The sequence below is a fragment of the Balaenoptera ricei genome, chromosome X (assembly GCF_028023285.1).
Source record: "Balaenoptera ricei isolate mBalRic1 chromosome X, mBalRic1.hap2, whole genome shotgun sequence".
Classification (NCBI taxonomy): Eukaryota; Metazoa; Chordata; class Mammalia; order Artiodactyla; family Balaenopteridae; genus Balaenoptera; species Balaenoptera ricei.
In genome coordinates this window covers 16,146,693-16,165,527 of record NC_082660.1, presented here as the reverse complement: position 1 = coordinate 16,165,527, position 18,835 = coordinate 16,146,693, and the positions used below count along the sequence as shown (strand labels likewise).

At 42.4% G+C, this 18,835-nt stretch overlaps 1 protein-coding gene across 4 annotated transcripts in view; it reads left to right on the top strand.

Annotated features, from left to right (window-relative positions):
* The first annotated feature begins 3,427 nt into the window (after nucleotides 1-3,427).
* Nucleotides 3,428-18,835, top strand: part of ADGRG2 (adhesion G protein-coupled receptor G2) — a 143,856-nt gene continuing 128,448 nt past the window's right edge. For 3 of the 4 annotated variants that reach the window (XM_059910531.1, XM_059910530.1, XM_059910528.1), the window contains exon 1: nucleotides 3,444-3,499. The gene's annotated coding sequence lies outside the window, so the exon portion shown is untranslated. Of the gene's footprint in view, nucleotides 3,500-18,835 lie in introns of all 4 variants that reach the window. The other variant, XM_059910529.1, reaches the window with a different exon arrangement.

The following is an 18,835-nucleotide window of genomic DNA, read 5'->3' as shown; positions in this document are numbered from 1 at the left end:
CGTGCCGCAACTGAGTTCACATGCCACAACTAAGGAGCCCTGGAGCGCAACTAAGGAGCCCATGTGCTGCAACTAAGGAGCTGGTGAGCCGCAACTAAGGAGCCCACCTGCCGCAACTAAGACCCAGTGCAACCAAATAAATTAAAAAAAAAAGACAGCAGGAGCTTGAGAGTGACACTCTGGCTGATTCCAATTCTGGCTCTACTACTTCCTAGCTGTGGATCTTGGGAGAAGCTATTTAACTTCTCTGTGCCTCAGTTTCCTCAGCTGCAATCCACAGTGGGTTGCCATGAGGATTTAGTAACAAAGTATAAAGTAAAGATGTAAACACCGAGTATGTTATCATCATCATCATTCTAGTTCCTCATCCCACTCTTTTGCTTTGCACCCAAGTCCCATGTTCTCTTTGTGCTCATTTCCCTTGGGAAATAATGAATCTGTTTGAGGCCATTGTGTAGTATGTTTTTAGACTAGCCACAGGGAAAGTTGCATTTCAAGTTCTAAGGAGAGAGCTGGGCCCTGAGCACTGGCGAGCTGTCCTCCTCTGCCACCTCCCTTTGCTGCCCACATGAAGGGGTCCAACCAGTGGAAGAGGGCAATGAGACAAGAACTTAGGCCCTCCCCACTCAGTCTTTGCCATGTTTCCTGACCAACCGACGTCTGGGGATCAAACTCTATCACTGGTTCAAAGATCCTGTGGGGCAAGAGCCAAAATTGCCCACTCTCCAATTGCTGGGCCGTCAGCCCACGGGCTGTGGATGATTTAACCACAAATCCTAAGCACCCACGGCCTTCCTAAGCACCCACGGCCTTCCTTCATGTCACCAGACAGTGCCTATGTAGGAAGCGTGTGACCAGGGCCCCCTCTCTCGGAAAAGGCAGAGAGCCCCATGGCTGGAGGGCCGGGGCCCCTCTTCAGCCCCAGCCTCTTTCCTCTTCTGTTGATCCTGATGGCAGAGTTTTGTTGATCTGAGAGTTTGTCAAGGAGAATGAAAGTTTGCCTGGAAGTGCATCAAAACAGGAATTTTAAGTTTTAGGCTAAGCAGTATCTCATTTGTGTATTTTAGATATAGTTCTCCAAAGTGCCCTTTTTTTTTTTTTTTTTTTTTAACGGCCAGGTTGTTTAAAGGAAAAGCATACTTATTCTGGTATTGCTCTTTAGAATTTCAAGCAACTTTTTTTTTTTATTTTTAACATCTTTATTGGAGTATAATTGCTTTACAATGGTGTGTTAGTTTCTGCTTTATAACAAAGTGAGTCAGCTATACATATACGTATGTCCCCATGTCTCCTCTCTCTTGTGTCACCCTCCCACCCTCCCCCTATCCCACCCCTCTAGGTCAAGCAACTTTTTTTTTTTTTTCAAGCAACTTTTAATATGAGCTCTACATATATTAACTTTTTATTGAAGTAAAACATACATAGAGAAAAGTACACATATCATAGGTGAGCAGCTCAATGAATTTTCACAAACTTAACACATCCATGTAAGTAGCACCCAGATCAAGAAACATTACCTGTACCCCATAAATCCTTCTTATCATCCTTATAACTGCTTCCAGCCATCAACTCCCCAATGACCACCATTCTGACTTCTAACTTCACAGATTGGTTTTGCCTGTTTTATACTTTGTATAAATGGAACCACATAGTATGTATGCTTTTGTGCCTGACTTCCTTCGCTCAATATTGCTTATGAGGTCCATCTACACTCAGCGTGGCAGTGGCTTGTGCATTCACTGTCTGGTATTCCATTTTGAGACTATACCACTGCAATGTTTTCAATCCATTCTACTGCTGATGCACATTTGGGTAGCTTCCAATCTGGGGCTATTACAAATATATGGCTATGAACATTCTCGTTCCTTTCATCTGGTAGACAGAGGCACTCATTTCTGTTGAGTATATACCTAGGGGGGGAACTGGGACATCAGGTAGTTGTGTGCTCAGTTTTAATCGATTCTGCCCAATAGCAGTGTATGAGATTTCTGGAGGCTCTACACAATATGAAGTCTTTTCTAACATATGCAAGTGTTAAGTTAATGCAAATGGAAACAATTTAACCCTTTGGTATAGCATTCAATCTATTTATTAAAATATACTATTTTACTCTTCATCACAATTCTGCCTCCAACTTGTTATGTAACCTGGGTGAGCTTCCTGCCGTCCACTCCCCCTTAATCCAACCCTTTCCATTCACTTATCTAGCTAGAATGTTGTGAGTGTTAATCAACTGGTGTTTGCGAAACAAAATCAACCCCCTCCTGCAAAGCGGAGTATATATCTCACGGGTGTTGTGTTTAGTATGGCAGAGCCAGCCAGGGCTGTGCTCTGCAGATCTGCACTTTATAAACATCCTCTCCATAGCTCTGAATGCAATTCAGAATCTAGAATTTTGTTTTACTGGTAAAGAAAAATGGAATATTCTCCTGTAGATTTTAACGAAAGAAAGAGAATGGTGCTTTGAAAGTGATAAAGCATCTTGCAAATATTGGAGTTAGTTGACTACAAAGAGGAGGGCTGGAGAGGGTAGTGTGGGGATGGTGTAAAAGGGGCCAGAGGGGGAATTCGGAGCGCTTTCCCCCTGGCCTCTACAACCAATTCTTATTGTAGAACCGAGCTAAGTTCCCCTGGGCCTCGGTTTTCCCATCTGTAACATTGGGTACTTTGACAAGCTGGTTAGGTGATCTGTAAATCCTATCCGGATCTAGTTTTTATTCTAGAATGTGCAGAGGAAGGAGATGCTGACAGAAAAGGTAGAGGGGACCAGGGACAACTCACTTCATATACTACCCCCCACCCCCCAGCAGTCAGAGCGCTGGGGATCCCAGTTTCTAGGTATCCGGTGTACCAGGTAACCACGGAACCGAATTCGTTCTCAGGACCTTTTCCTTTTACCGACCTCTGCAAATCCCCCTCCAAGCGGTCTGACCTCTGCATCAGGAATATTGTGGCAGAGGGGCGACCTCGGGGTTCCCACCCATCACAGTGCACGTTGCTGAAAGTGGTGGGACACGCATTTGGGTACCAGGGCGACCCCTAAAGGTGAGCGGCTGGGTCTGGAGACTGGAGGCCCCTAGGAGCACGCCGAACCGGACGCGGGGCAGCGGAGGTGCTCGCGGTCCAGGGAGTCCAGAAGCGCCACGCGGGCCTCCGCAGGGTGGGGTGGGCCGCTCGGCCCGCGGCCCCTACTTCTCTCCCCGCCCCGCAGCCTGGAACTCCCCCGGCTTCGGGCGGCCGAGCTACTCGCTCACACCCTCCTCGCTCCGCGCCCCGCCCGCTCCCCACCTCCGCGTCCAGCCTCGCAGCTGCCGAGCGCCGGACGCGCCGGACGCGCCACGCCGCGCTGGGCCGCTGAAGAGCAGGCCGGCAAGCCGTCCGGGAGCGGCGGGGGCGGTGCCCAGCCCGCGGGAGGGAGGAGGAGGGCCGCGGCCCGAGGGAAAGGGAAAAACGAGGGCTGGAGGGCGCCAGCAGCCAGCCCGTCGGCGGGGACCGGCAGGTAAGCGCGCGGCGCCGGGATGGGTCTGTCTCCTCGGGCTCCTGAGACCCGGCCGGGGAGCCGCGGAGCTGGCGACCGGCGCGGGCGGCTCGGGCGCAGCGCCTGGACCTGGAGTGCGACGGGACGGCGGGGCGAACGCTCCCTCCGCCCGACTGCGGCTCTGAGCCGGGGCCCTGGGCCGCCCTGAAAGGCGGAGGCTGAGGGCCGAGCTCCGGGAGCTGGCACCCCGACAGTGGGAGAGTGCGCGCCGTGGGAAAGGGGGCTCTGGCGACGCGTTCTCCGAGGGAGAGGGGCGTGTGTAACCGAAAGCTTAAAACGGGCTCCAGCTCTCCCCACCCCTCCGCGAAAAAGAGCCACGAGCTTTGTTCGCGCGGGCGGTCTTCCAGACCCGACTGCTGGGGACTCAGTTTGCCGCGCCGCGCGGTGGGTGCGGCGGAGCCTGCGGAGCGCGGACGCGACCCGGGCCCCAGACGGCTTGGCGCGGCAGCGTCTGGCTGGACGCAGAGCAGGTGGCTAAGGGCGCGGCGGGATGGAGCGGCAGCCAGGAGCCTGAGGGTGGGGACAGGAGACTGGAGGTCTCGGGTGAGCGCTTTTCGACAGGGACTTGCCATATCAAGGCTCCGGAGCTATATACGTTTCAGGTGAGGAGAGGGAGCGCTGACGGCCTCCTGAGAGCCAGATGAGGCAGGCAGCAGAGGTTTTCCGTGGCTGCTTCGACAGTGACACTTATTTGTATGTACCGTCCACACGAATTCCCTGGGAATCTTGTAAAAATACAGATTCTGATTCAGTAGGTCCGGCAGGGGTGGGGCCCGACAGTCTGCATTTCTGACAGGCTCTCAGATGCAGCTCCATGGGTCACACTTTACACGGCAGGCCCTGCAGAAGTACTTTTTGTCCAACAGGCTGAAAACCTTAGGAAAACTGGGACATTGGGAGAGGAGGTCCTAAGACTTTACAATCCCACCTCCACCCCAAATACGCACATTAAAACGATTGCTACTCATTTAGTAGCAAAATGCTTTACTCTTCTTACTGGGTTACCAGCGAAATACATTATCTGATAGTAGAGCTGGCTTCATGGGCATGCAACCTGTATTTGGTTTAATGTTCTGCTGTTGCTGTCGAAATTCTGAATAATTTTTGAACAAGGGGCTTCGCATTTTTATTTTGCACTAAGCCCCACAAATTATGTAGCTGATCCGTAGGCAGAAAAAGGACCCATTTCTTTGATCAGTGTTCAGAGCTGGTGCGTGATGGAGAGTGAAGGTTTATTAAGCAAAGACTAGCTAGATGTTGCAGTTCCTTCCATCTTTCTCAACTTCTTTTCAGCTATTTTAAGAGATAAGCCTAAAAAAAAAAAAAAAAAAAAAAGAGATAAGCCTATGAGTATAATTTCAGTTCTACATGGTATGACAATATTTATTTTAAAAATAATATTAATAATTTATTAAGAGCTTAATTATTAATACAATTAAGTTCGATGTTGTAATAGTTTGTGAATTGAGTGACAAAGGCGTGTGCTATTTTCAAAGGATTGGGGAGTTTTTATTTAGTGTCCCAAAGTTTTGCTTACTTAAGATCTAAAATGAGCTGGACATTGCTAAATTGGCTGCTTTTTCAGCTCAAATGCAAAGCTGGAATATAAAAAGTGGCCAAATTTTGAAGCCGTTCAGGGGTATTGCTTTACAGGGCCTCAGTGCGACGCCAGCCCCTATCGGATTCCCTCTGCTTTTATCATTCCCACATCCCTGCAAGGTGACTTTCATTAAAAGGGGGATAGAGCAGACTTTGCTATTGAAAAACACTGAAGAAATGCAGGGCCAGCATTAGTGTTTTCTGTGAATAATTCTTGCCCCAAACCCAGAGATTCCAGGTGTATGTACTTTTCTAGAGAGAAAAAAAAAATGTTGGAGACACAGAAAAGAAAAAAAATGGAACTTTAATTATGGATATGATTTTGTTCAGCAGAGGGAGGAAAAAGCCTGGGAAGTGGCATTTCATTGGCGGGTTTGGCAGGCAAAGGAGAGCTGCTGTGTTTCTGGTACCATGAACAGCCTTCCAGAAATGGCAGAGTGAGTTTGCTCAGGTGTTAGGGAGAGTCAGTAAGGAAGCTGCTCTTCCACGGCTAACGTGGTCATTCTGGGTGCTCCAGTGTGGCTGTGGTGTGCCTGAGGCTGGCTGGGGACTCAGCGAGGGGGACATCACCGTGAGGTTCCTAGTGCTTTCACAGCGTACATGAAACTGACAAACACATTTTTCCATTTTGCTGCCTGAGAGTGCCAAGTCAGTTCAAATACACGCTACAAACTGGGAAGAGCACCATTACATTGAAAAAGAAAGAGAGAGCTGGGGGTGGGGGGGAGGGGAAGAATGCATTTCTGTGGTGTTAATAATTCTGAAGATAGAAAGGAGAGATTCTGCCTTTAGTAAAAACCTGGGAGCTGGGTTTTATGCCTCACTGAGAAAGGCCTTCGCTACCTCAAGATAGAGGAAAACAATTTTTCTGCTAAAATGTTCATGGTGTTAAAAATACATGGGTCTTTAATCCACATGGAAATTATCTGGAGGTTGTGGTGTGAGGTGGGAGATGTTGGACGTTCAGAAATGGGGTAAACATTTGGGAAAAATTGTCATAAATCCCCTCAATCAAAGTCTGTGAACACTGTGTTCCATTTTATAAATCTACTTAATTCTTGAGCCGATTCCATGTTTTAAAAATTGAAGTACAATTGTAAAGCAATTATGCTCCAATAAAGATGTTAAAAAAAAATTGAAGTACAGTTTATTTACAATAACATTCACCCTTTTTAGTGTACAGTTCTCTGTAAGCTTTGACAAATACATGTAGTCATGTAACCACCACCATGGTCAAGATATAGAAGAAGTCCATCACTCCAAAAAGTTCCTTATTGACGCTTTGTAGTCAACCCCTCCCACCACTCTCAGCCCCTGGCAACCACTGATTTGTTTTCTGTCCCTATAAATTTGTCTTTTCCAGAATGTCCTGTGAATGGATTCATACAAGATGTAGCCTTCTGAGTCTGGCTTCTTTCACCTGGCATAATGCATTTGAGATTCACCCATGTTGTGTGAATCAGTAATTTGTTCCTTTTTATTGCTGAGTAATATTCCACAGTTTGTCCATTTACCAACTTTTGGTAATTATGAATAGGGCCAATGTAAACGTTCACATACAGCTTTCAGTGTGAACATAAGTTTTCATTTCACTCCAGTAAATACCTAGAAGTAGGATTGCTGTATTGTGTGGTAAATTTAACTTGATAAGAAACTGCTGAACTTTTCCTAAGTGGCTACACCAGCGTGCACTCCCACCAGCGATGTATGAGAGGTCCTGTTGCTTGGCATCCTTGCCAGCCCTTGGTATTGTCAGCTTATTTTATTCCAGCCATTCCAGTAGGTTTGTGGCGGCATCTCTGTCGTTTTAGTTTGCGCTTCCCTGGTAACTAATGATGTTGAGCATCTTTTTGTGTGCTTTTTGGTCATTTGTATATCTTCTTCTATGAAATGTCTTTTTTTTTTTTATTGTATTGTGTGTCATTATTGAATCATAAAAGTTCTCCATACATCTGTGCACAAGTTCTCTGTCAGATATATGTATTGCAAACATTTGCTTTTAGTCTGTGGCTTGCCTTTTCATTTTCTTTATTTTTAAAAAAAAATTGTGGTAGGAATACCTAACATGAGGTTTACCCTCTTAACAAATTTTGAAGTGTCCAATACAGTATTGTGAACTATAGGCATGGTGTAGTACAGCGGATAGCTAGAACTTTTTCATCTTGCATGACTGAAACTTTGTACCCTTCGAGCAGCAATCCCCCATTTCCCCCTCCCTCCAGCCCCTGGCAACCACCATTCTACTCTGTTTCTGTGAGTTTGACTATTTTAGTTGACTCATACCTCATATAAGTGGAATTAATGATTTTTTTTTGAAGAGCACCAGTTTTAAATTTTGATAAGGTCTAATTTATCAGGTTTTTTTTCCTTCTATGAATAGCACTTTTAGTAACCTGTCTGATAAATCTTTGTCTACCTCACATTTACCAAGATTTTCTCTTGTGCCACAATCTAGACATTTTATAGTTTTATCTTTTATATGTAGGTTTACGACTTCATTTTTTTTTTAATTAATTAATTTATTTATTTTTGGCTGCGTTGGGTCTTCATTGCTGCACGCGGGCTTTCTCTAGTTGTGGTGAGCGGGGGCTACTCTTCATTGCGGTGGCCTCTCTTGTTGTGGAGCACAGGTTCCAGGTGCACGGGCTTCAGTAGTTGTGGCGTGTGGGCTCAGTAGTTGTGTCTCGTGGGCTCTAGAGCGCAGGCTCAGTAGTTGTGGCGCACGGGCTGAGTGGCTCTGCGGCATGTGGGATCTTCCTGGACCAGGGCTCGAACCTGTGTCCCCTGCATTGGCAGGCGGATTCTTAACCACTGCGCCACCAGGGAAGTCCCACGACTTCATTTTGAGTTAGTTTTTGTATGCATCAAGGTTCACTCTTTTCCGTATAGATAGTTGCCAGTTGTTGCAACACTATTTGTTGAAAAGACTATACTTTTCCCTCATTGTATCCCCTTGTCCCCTTTGTCAGAAATGAATTTACTGAGTATGTGTGGGTTTAATTTTGAACTCTCTTCTGTTCCATCCATCTGTACATCTGTCCTTATACCTATACCACACTGTGTAGGTGTTACACATTCTTTTTTTTTTTTTTTTAATAAGAGGGTATTGTGTTGTTTTTAAAAAAAAATTTTTTTTGTTTCTTTTTTTATTTTTTGGCCACGCTGCATGGCATGTGGGATCTTAGTTCCCCAACCAGGGATGGATCCTGCACCCCCTGCATTGGAAGCTCGGAGTCTTAACCACTGGACTGTCAGGGAAGTCCCACACATTGTTGTTAGGTGAATTCCTAGACTGTTTTGTTTGTAATTTGTATTGCTTTTAGAAATTGTATCCTTTTTTGCCCATTTCATTTTATTTTTATTATTTTTATTTATTTATTTATTGGCTGCTTTGGGTCTTCCTTGCTGCACAGGCTTTCTTTAGTTGCGGTGAGCAGGGGCTACCTTCATTGCAGTGCGTGGGCTTCTCATTGCGGTGCAGTGGCTTCTCTTATTGCGGAGCATGGGCTCTAAGTGCGCGGGCTTCAGTAGTTGTGGCTCGCGGGCTCTAGAGCACAGGCTCAGTAGTTGTGGCGCACGGGCTTAGTTGCTCCGCGGCACGTGGAATCTTCCCGGCCCAGGACTCGAACCCGTGTCCCCTGCATTGGCAGGCGGATTCTTAACCACTGCGCCACCAGGGAAGCCCCCCCATTTTATTTTGTTGTGACTATACTACTGTATAGACAGGCTTTTAAATTTTTTTGTAGGTCTAACATATTCAAGCCATGTTACCGAACTTTCATTAGTTCTCATAGTTTTTCAGTCAGTTTTCTTGAATTTTCAAGGTCAACAATCAAAGGGGCTGCAAATGGCAATGGTATAGGGGTCCCTCCCCACCCCCAATATTTTTTCGTCCGTTTGTCTGGTCTCCTTAGTGGCTAGGCTGCTCTGTAGAGCAGCGTTGAGGAGTATCTGACTCAGGTGGGAACACTTCTCATAGCTTACCACTAGGTATTCTGCTTGCTGTGGAGTTCTGGCAGTTACCCTTATTAGTACCTTCAGGAGGTTTTCTTTCCATTTTTAGCTTTGAAATGTTCTAAAATTTAATTTTAAAATTTCTTGTTCTGCTTGGTTTTTTTTTTTTTTTTTTCATTGAAAGCCTAACAGTTTAGAGGTGAGTCAGTCTTCCCAGCTTTGGGAGGTCATATTTTGATCTTCTTCCCTGGAGAAGAAGATAGTGTAGCAGAAGTCAATTCATTTTATTTAGACTAGGAAGAAACTACCTTTGGAGCTTTTTTTATAATGTTCTCATTTGGGGGGGATGCCAGGTACAGCGAGGAAGGGAGAGAATAAAGGTACAGTTTATATATAAATAAATATCTTATGTATAAATCAGATAGCTTTTTGTAGTGTTTTTCAAACTTTCCTGCCCACCATTCACAGTGAAAAGTATAGATCTCAACCCAGTATGAACATACCTGTATATAATTGAAACAGAATCTCACGAAGTATTATGCATTTTTCCTCTGTGCGGTGTGTTCTGAAAATTTCAGTTCTCTTCCATCTGTTCTACTTCATTTAAAAATGATGATCATGACCCTCTGCATTGATTTGACACTCTTTCATATAACCCTGTTTTATAAAACTGTTCATTTAGGTTCTAAGCCCCCAAACTGCTGAACTGTGTCCAGGACAGATTCATTTTATATCAGATCCTGTTATGATACAAAGTGAGTTCATTTTTAATACCCTAAGATAGTGGTAGCTACCCAGATTTTTCTCTTGAATTAGGATATAGCCTCTAACCCAGTCTCCCAGCACCCACTCTTGACCCCAGAGAATTGCCAGTAAAGGCAGTCTTGTAAATCCACTGCTCAAAACCTCTAACAGCCTCTACCACATTTACACTAAACCCCCAGCTGCTCCCTGTAGCCTCTGAGGCCCTATATGACTTATCTCATTCTTCCCACACTTCTCCAGATACACCAGCCTTCTTGCTATTCATCCCCCAAGCCAAGCATTTTCCTGCTTCCCAGCTTTAGTATTTGTGGTGCTACCTGCCTGGAGCACCATTTCACCAGATAATCACATAACTTGTCCCTCTGTTTCATTTGGGTCTTCTCTAACCCTCATTCTAAATCAGCATTCCTCACCTACCACTATAAATGTCCACCCCCTCATCCCACTTTTGTTTTCTTGTAACACTATTATCTGCAATTATATTATTTAGTTATTCGTTCACTGATTCCGTGTCCTTTTTTTCCCTGCTAGAATACAGGAGGGCAGGGACTTTGTGTATCTTGCTCACAGTTGTATTTTCAGGACCTAGAACAGTGGGACATAGTAGGTGCTCAATAAATATTTGTTGAATGGATGAATGAGTGCACCTAGAATCTAGAAGAAATCAGGCACTAATCCTAAGAGAAATTCAAATTCAGTTTTGGTGTGGAAATTTCTTTAGGTTAAGAATAGAGTATATTTTATTTTTGTTTTTAGTTTATTTATTTTTAGAGTATATTTTAATGTAAGTCATTAATCAACAGACATCTGGTATCCACTACATTTCTGACTCTGATAATAATAATGATAACTAACAGCTAATATTTATTGGACAGGCAGTGCTCAATTTACGTATATTAACTCATTTAACCCTCCCATCCTCTTGGGGCAGGTACTATTATTATCATTTTACAGAGGAGGAAACTGAAGCACGGAGAGGTTAAATACTTTGTCCAAGGTCATACAAATGGTAAGCAGTAGATCCAGGGTTTGAACACAGACCATCTGATTTCAGAGCCTGTGTTTTTTTTTTTTTTTTTTTAAACCAATTATGACTTTCTTTTATTTATTTATTTATTTATTTATTTATTTTTGGCTGTGCTGGGTCTTCGGTTCGTGCGAGGGCTTTCTCCAGTTGCGGCAAGCGGGGGCCACTCTTCATCGCGGTGCGGGGACCGCTCTTCATCGCGGTGCGCGGGCCTTTCACTATCGCGGCCCCTCCCGTTGCGGGGCACAGGCTCCAGACGCGCAGGCTCAGCAGTTGTGGCTCACGGGCCCGGCCGCTCCGCGGCATGTGGGATCCTCCCAGACCAGGGCTCGAACCCGTGTCCCCTACACTAGCAGGCAGATTCTCAACCACTGCGCCACCAGGGAAGCCCAGAGCCTGTGTTTTGTTTTTGTTTTTTTATTGAAGTATAGCTGATTTACAATATCATATTAGTTTCAGGTATATAACATAGCAATTCAGTATTTTTACAGATTATGCTCCCTTAAAAGTTATTACAAGGTAATGGCTATAATTCCCTGTGCTATACACTACATCCTTGTTGCTTATCTATTTTATACGTAGTAGTTTGTATCTTTTAATCCCATACCCCTAGCTTGCCCCTCCCTCTTCCCTCTCCCCAGTTGTAACCACTAGTTTGTTTTCTATATCTGTGAGTCTTTTCTGTTTTGCTATATACATTCATTTGTATTATTTTTTAGATTCCACATATAAGTGATATCATACCGTATTTGTCTTTCTCTGTCTGACTTATTTCACTGTCCATCAACAGATGAATAGATAAAGAAGTGGTGTGTGTGTATGTGCGCGCGCGCACACACACACACACACACACACACACACAGAGGAATATTACTCAGTCATGAAAAAGAATAAAACTGCCATTTGCAGCAATGTGGATGGACCTAGAGCCTGTGTTCTCAACCACAGTGCTCATAGGAACAAGGAGCATACACAATTCCTGATCTTTATAAACATGTAATGTTATGGTTAGAAGTAAAACACTAACTTTCAGTGTTGATAAGGAGACCAACATTTGGTAAACAGTTCAGTTGAATTAGTAGGATGGCTCTTACAAGCCTGATCCAGATTCTTGGGTCATCTGCCTACCACTGCTGTTGTCGTCTTCTTGTCCTGGTATGGGTATCATTTGGGGGTCAGCAGGCCTTTCTATATATCAGTCCAATGCAAAGGCCCTTCTTAAGTGGGAAATATGAATTCAAGAGTCAATTCCCTTCAGTTTCTCTGCATATGAGCTAGTTAATAGTACCTGATAAGGGTCCTTTTATCTAGGTTGGAGACAGTCCTTTAAATGATGCCTTTTCCAGTATGCATAACCTGGTTGCAGGTCACGGGGCATCTGATCTTCATCCAAAGATAGATTGCTGTGATAAGCTTCAGAAACAAACTTCGAGTGTTCTTTTAATAATTCAATTAAACTTTCCAATAATATAACGTAACAACAAGGAGCTATCTGGGAAGTGAGTCTTAAACAGTAAATACAGACCTCAATTAACAAACCTAGAATTTAACACTCACTGAAACAATCTTTTTCTCTCTAAAATTACCCTTATTTCTACCAAATATAGCCAAATTAAGACTGATTGGTTTGCAGAATAAGTCTGGTTAATTGACCAAATAGGCTCTTTTAAATTGGCTGTGCTGGAACTTTTCATAAGGAATCTCAGGTCGAACTTTTAAAAGGCCTCTCCAGGCTGGGAAATCCATGGCAAGGGCTAGCCAGATTCCACCTGTGATATGTTTAGATTTGGGTGAATTCCTCTCTTCCTGAGGTCCACCAAGCATCTTGAGATTCTTGTACATGTCAGGAGGTGACCTTCCTTATTCACCTGATAAGGCTTCTGGGAACCTAAGAGTTTCCAATTTCTGGAGGGATTTGGTAGGGAGAAAATATAAATGTTTCGATTCCGCTTACAAAGGTATAGTTTACCAAGTTGCTGTAAGCCATAATTACCCTGAGGGGAAAGGTTTCCTTATATCTGGAAAACACAGATTAAAAGCCAGTAATATTTCAGACAAAAACCGTGCAAATTATAATCATATTCACCAGTTCACTCAGTCCAATGTAACGAATCCTTTTTGTAACGAATCCAGTTTTATGAAGCCATCAGGTTTTCCTTTAGGATTCTTTAAATTTCTTACCTTGTTCAGCAGTATGGTCTGAAAGTTATTAGAAACCTGTACTTGTCAAAAAGTCCTTTCTATGAATCTTGAAGATGAAACATTTTTGCAAAAGGATCAGAGTAAAACAGTAACTGTCTATGAATGACAAAAAAAACTTAAAAAGGCGTGGTTAAACACATGATTACAACGCCATTGACAAAGAAACTTGATTACTGCTGTGACATACAACATTTAAGATGATAACTAGAATTATGACTGATACCATTTTACTAGGATGTATTCAAATTTTAGGAATTCCATATAATTTCTAGTATATCTATATTAATAACATTTACCCATACAATATAACTTAAGTTTTATCCCTCATTTGACAATGCTTCCTATGTAATTTAACATACCAAGCAAGCCTAATTAGTTTAATATTTCTCTTTGATATGCCTTAGGGGCTCTTTGGAAAACTCAAAGTTAGCTAGAGGTCAACGGACTTTAATTAGAATTTGATCTTTGGGAAGTTTGTCAAAAATATTGAAAAGTTTCAAAACACTTGGTCAAACACATAGGTCACTGGGAAACAATACTTGTTCACTTAACCAAAGTGACAATAAAAGATTTCAAAAGCAAATACAGAATGTAACAACAAATTACTTAAAAGGTAAAGAAAATTTACAATCTGATATCAAAAGCAGCTCAGTAGTCCAAAAAGCTTTGTTTTCTTAACAGAGGGAAAACCAAACTCCAGTCTTGTACCAGCTTACTGTTAATAACAAAATCAATTTACTTAATTAAATTCAATCTAATCTTAGCCAACCCTGACCATGCACAAAACACTTTTCTCAGGGTTCCTTTTTTACAAACCTTCCACAACTTTCTGTATCCGTATTAATTTGTCCCTTATTTTCTTTCTCATCCAGAAACAATTAGCTCTAGGACAAAATTACCACTTTTTTCCCTTAGCAAAATGTATTTCTATTCCTCATACCTTCTTTTACTGAAAACACACATCCTACTTTCCTTGCATACTGAAAAATTTCCCTTATTATTTCTAGTAGCTCTAATTACATATATATTAAAAAAATTTTTTTAATTTTGATTTTTATTCATTGTGAACTTTTTTTCTTATAAATTTATTTATTTTATTTTTGGCTGCTTTGGGTCTTCGTTGCTGCGCACAGGCTTTTCTCTAGTTGTGGCGAACGGGGGCTACTCTTTGTTGCGGTGCGCGGGCTTCTCATTGTGGTGGCTTCTCTTGTTGTGGAGCACAGGCTCTAGGCGCGTGGGCTCTAGAGCACGGGCTCAGTAGTTGTGGTGCACGGGCTTAGTTGCTCCACGGCATGTGGGATCTTCCCTGGCCAGGGCTCGAACCCGTGTCCCCTGCATTGGCAGGTGGATTCTTAACCACTGAGCCACCAGGGAAGCCCCTATTAAAATTTTTAACCCTTAAAAACCTTCATCTCTAGTGAAAACCAAGAAACAAGCAATTGTGAACATATTCTATAACTTCTAGAAGCATACATTTTCTCATAGCTTAATTTCTTTCCTCAATGTGGTACAAAACGTGTGTCTAATAAACCCAAACATCTTTAGTTTTTCTCTCTTAAGAAGACAAAAATAGGTCAACTTTGAGTTGTTTAGCAATTAATTATTTGAGAATGACCTATATATATCCAATAAACTTCTGTCATTTAGCTTAATTTAGCAAAACTCTAAAACTTCAAGTTACCAAAAATCTGGAGAGAGTATTTTTGACTCGACATTCCTAAAACATAATTATTCCTAAAGAGTTCAGCAAAAAACTTTTATCTCATTTACCTCTATTTTATTCACTTGTTCTCAACAACTATGTTTAAATTACCCATGAAAACATTATGAGACATTAGACCAAGTCAGCCAATCATCCCAAGCTGTTTTTCTTGTTGATACATTTTGCAGAAGTAATTTGAACTTATTTGGCTTTCAGTAAACCTAGGTATGATAAAAGTATTATACTTAATATTGATGATTCAAAAGACATGTCTCTATTAATTAAACTAACAAGCTTAAACTAACTTAAATCCAGATATTAATTTAATACTAAATATCTCCCAGGTCACGTGAACCTGAAGTTCATTTGGGCTAGTTTCTTTTATATTTCTGAGAATTTATATAAGTGCTTAATTTCCTTAAGTTAATTTCCTTTAAGTTAATTAAATAGAGTTTAAGTTAACTTAAATAGAGCTCATTTACAAATTAATTTGATATTACCACCCAAAGGTAAAGACACGTATTTATAATGCACACAATGACATACATGCATCCAGACAGACAGAGATATCATAGCTTCATTTTAAAATTTAGTCGTGAATCAGGTATTACAATGAAAAAGTCGCTAGTTTATAAATAACAGTTGGAACAAGTTAAGTTTAAAAGGCCTCTTTTCCCTTTTCCCCCCTCAGTCTCAGGAATTGGAGATGGTCTAGAAAAGACAGGAGTTCCTAAGAGCCCTGGTCAAACATTTACATCTCAAGGTACAGGGAAAGAAAAGCCAAGTTCCTCCTAGAAGGACTTGTTCCCTTAGAGTCAGAATTCTGAAAAGATGTTTTGCCAAGCCAGCAAAACCAGTTTTGCATTGTCAAATGAGCCCCGTCTTGGGCATTTTTCTTGAGAATCTAAAGAATACTGTGGCCATGCAGTGTTACAAAAAAATATCATTTTGGCTTTAGTCATGGAACCATAACTAAAAGGAGTCCAGTTTTGTAGGATGCATCCTAAAGGACTATTTTTAGGAGCTGAACTTTTGTTTCCCATGTCTGCTAATTAAAATAGTGCACCTTCTTTAACAGAAATACCGCCCCCCCCCCCAACACACACACACACAAGACAGAAACCAAACCAATTCCAAAAGGTTTAAAGCCAAACCAATTGCAAAAGCAACCTTTGGCTCTTACTGTGATCAAACCCAACCCTTTCCTCAATACCCAGCAATGGACCTAGGAGGGCACCAGTATACAAGGATAAAAGTTTTCATCCTGCACCGTCATGCTGGTTGCTTACCAATAGATGTCTTCCAATCCAAAAGCCGTTCCTTTACTGCAAGCCTAGAATATTGCCCAGGGTTGCTAACACTCGATCGACAAGGGAATTCCCCAGCTGGATCCCCAGGTCAAAGGGGTCTGGGCAGCTACTGGATCCACAAAGGGAAAGCCTCGCACTGGCAGAGGGCCAGCAGACCACGGGCAATAACCTCAGAGGAACCTGAGAGGTCCCTTCATGGTTGCCAAATTGTAATCGAGCAAGGTGCTCTTGTGTACGTGGCACAGAAACCCTGACATCGAGTGTTTGCAGCAAAGTAAGGATTTATTGCAGGACACCAAGCAAGGGAAGGGGAGACAAACCTCAAACCTGCCCCCACTTGATCTTTGAGTTAGGTGTTTTTTTAAAGGAGGAAGAACAAAGAGGATGGGATTAATCATCGTCTTGTGACATTTCTGTGGAATTTCTTAATCATAATTTTGGAAGTCAGGATGTCTCTGGTTTATGATTTTCTTGCCGGGTGGTCCATGGCTCGGGGGCCTGTTACCTCAGCTTACCCTGCAGAAACAACCTGAGTTTGTACATTAATGGTGATGTCTATAATAGCAATTTTAGTACATTAATGATGTTATTAATGACAGCAGTTTTAGTCATCTAACTCTGGTTGATTAGTGTTCAGTTAGCACAGGATTGAGGTCAAAAGGGATAAGAAAGGGAATAAAGTTTTGGATAGAGAGATTAATCATAAACTCACTAAGGGAATTTGGTTTTAGGGGGACTTGGTTTCTTTCGTTTCCTTAGCATAAGTGGTTCTCAACTAGGGATGATTTTGCCCCCCTGGGGACACTTGGCAATGTCTGGACATTTTTGGTTGTCATGACTGGCAGGGGTAGGGGTGCTACTGGCATCTAGTGGGCAGAGGCAAGGGACATTGCTAAATATCCTGTAATGCACAGGAAACACCTCCCCACCTCCCTTACTCCTCAACAAATAATTATCTGGCCCAAATATCCGTCATGCTGAGGTTGAGAAGCCCTGCCTTAGCACAGTAGTTCTGCAAGCTGGCTGCCCATTCAAATGACCTGGGGAGTTTTTAGAATGAATGCCGATGCCAGGTCCAGGTCCTGACCTTAATAAATCGCAAATGGACCTTCAGCATTGCCCGGCAATCCTAGCACACTTGCGTAGTGTGTTTGTCTTTCTATTTTCCAAAACAGCTATTTTACACCTTCTTTTATTTCCTCTGTCCTCCTACTTCAGTTGCTGACTCTGGCTCATTAGACAGGAACCTCCTCATATTCTCACCACCCAGACTCCCAGCATGCCCACATTTGTGCAAATACTGGTGCTCCCACTATTACTGTGACTCAAACACCCCACTGTTACTGTGAAACTGACTGAAACATCCCCAGTGTGTCAAAGACAGGCTTCTTTGCTGGGCGCTGGACTTCTCATCCTCCTTGCCTTCTCAAAGACATGTTCTTTTTTTCCTTTTTTTCATTTTTTAAAAAAACTTCTTGTTTTGGAAAGAATTTCAAACTTTACAAATAAGTTGCAAAAATAAAAATATTACAGAGAACATCCGTATACCCTTTAACCAGATTCATCTGTTGTTAACATTTGACCCCATTTGCTTCATCCTTTGCACTCTTGCTCACACACATAATTTTTTTCCTGAACCATTTGAGGGTAAGTTACATGCATCATGGCCTTTACTCCTAAGTACTTCAGTATGGATTTTCTAAGAATAAGAATATTCTCTTACATAATTACAGTACTGTTGTCAACTTCAGTAAATTTAATATTGGTACAGTATTGTTTCTAATCTGCCATTTGTATTCCAATTTTGAAAATAAACCCGATAACATCCTATACAGCATTTTTTTCTCCTAGTTCGGAGTCTGGTCTAGGGTTGTTCAGGAATTTAGTTATCATGTTTCTTAGCCTCTTTTAGTCTGTAACATTTCCACAGCCTTTCTCTGTCTTTTATGACATTGGCTTTGTGGAGGAGGAAAAATCATTTTTCCTCTACCCTTTTAGGTTCCTGGCTGAGACCTCCCTGTAATAAAAAGACATTAATTGGAGAAAAACAAACAGTTTAATAACATGGATACATGGGAGATACTGAGTAACTCTCTAAAATGGCCCAAGCCACCACCTTAAATACCATTTCCAGCTAAAGATAAAAGATGTTGGCTTGGGGGAGGCCAGTTATAGAGTACCAGGCAAAGCACAGTAAACAAGGGTCAGTTTGTAAGGGTCAGGTTGTTATGCGCATTGGTAAAGAGTTTCTAGAGATTCAGAGTCATCCTTCTCTCTGTTATATAATAGCAAGGAAGATTTCCATTGTAAATTTAAATGTCTCTTACAAAAGGGTAACTTCTACTGGGTTTTCAGAGCTTCTCCTGTATCTGCTGTTTCTTAAAAATAATCAGCCTAAAATAATCAATATGCCAAAGAGGCATATTTTGGGGTGTCATATTCTGCTCCCCTTTAGTGTTTAGGATGAAAACAGACCACTTCCCTCTCCTTTTTTAAAATGCTTTTTGTTTATTTATTTATTTATTTATTTATTTATTTATTTATTTTTTTGGCTGTGTTGGGTCTTCGTTTCTGTGCGAGGGCTTTCTCTAGTTGCGGCAAGTGGGGGTCACTTCATCGCGGTGCACGGGCCTCTCACTATCGTGGCCTCTCTTTTTGCGGAGCACAGGCTCCAGACACGCAGGCTCAGTCGTTGTGGCTCACGGGCCCAGTTGCTCCGTGGCATGTGGGATCTTCCC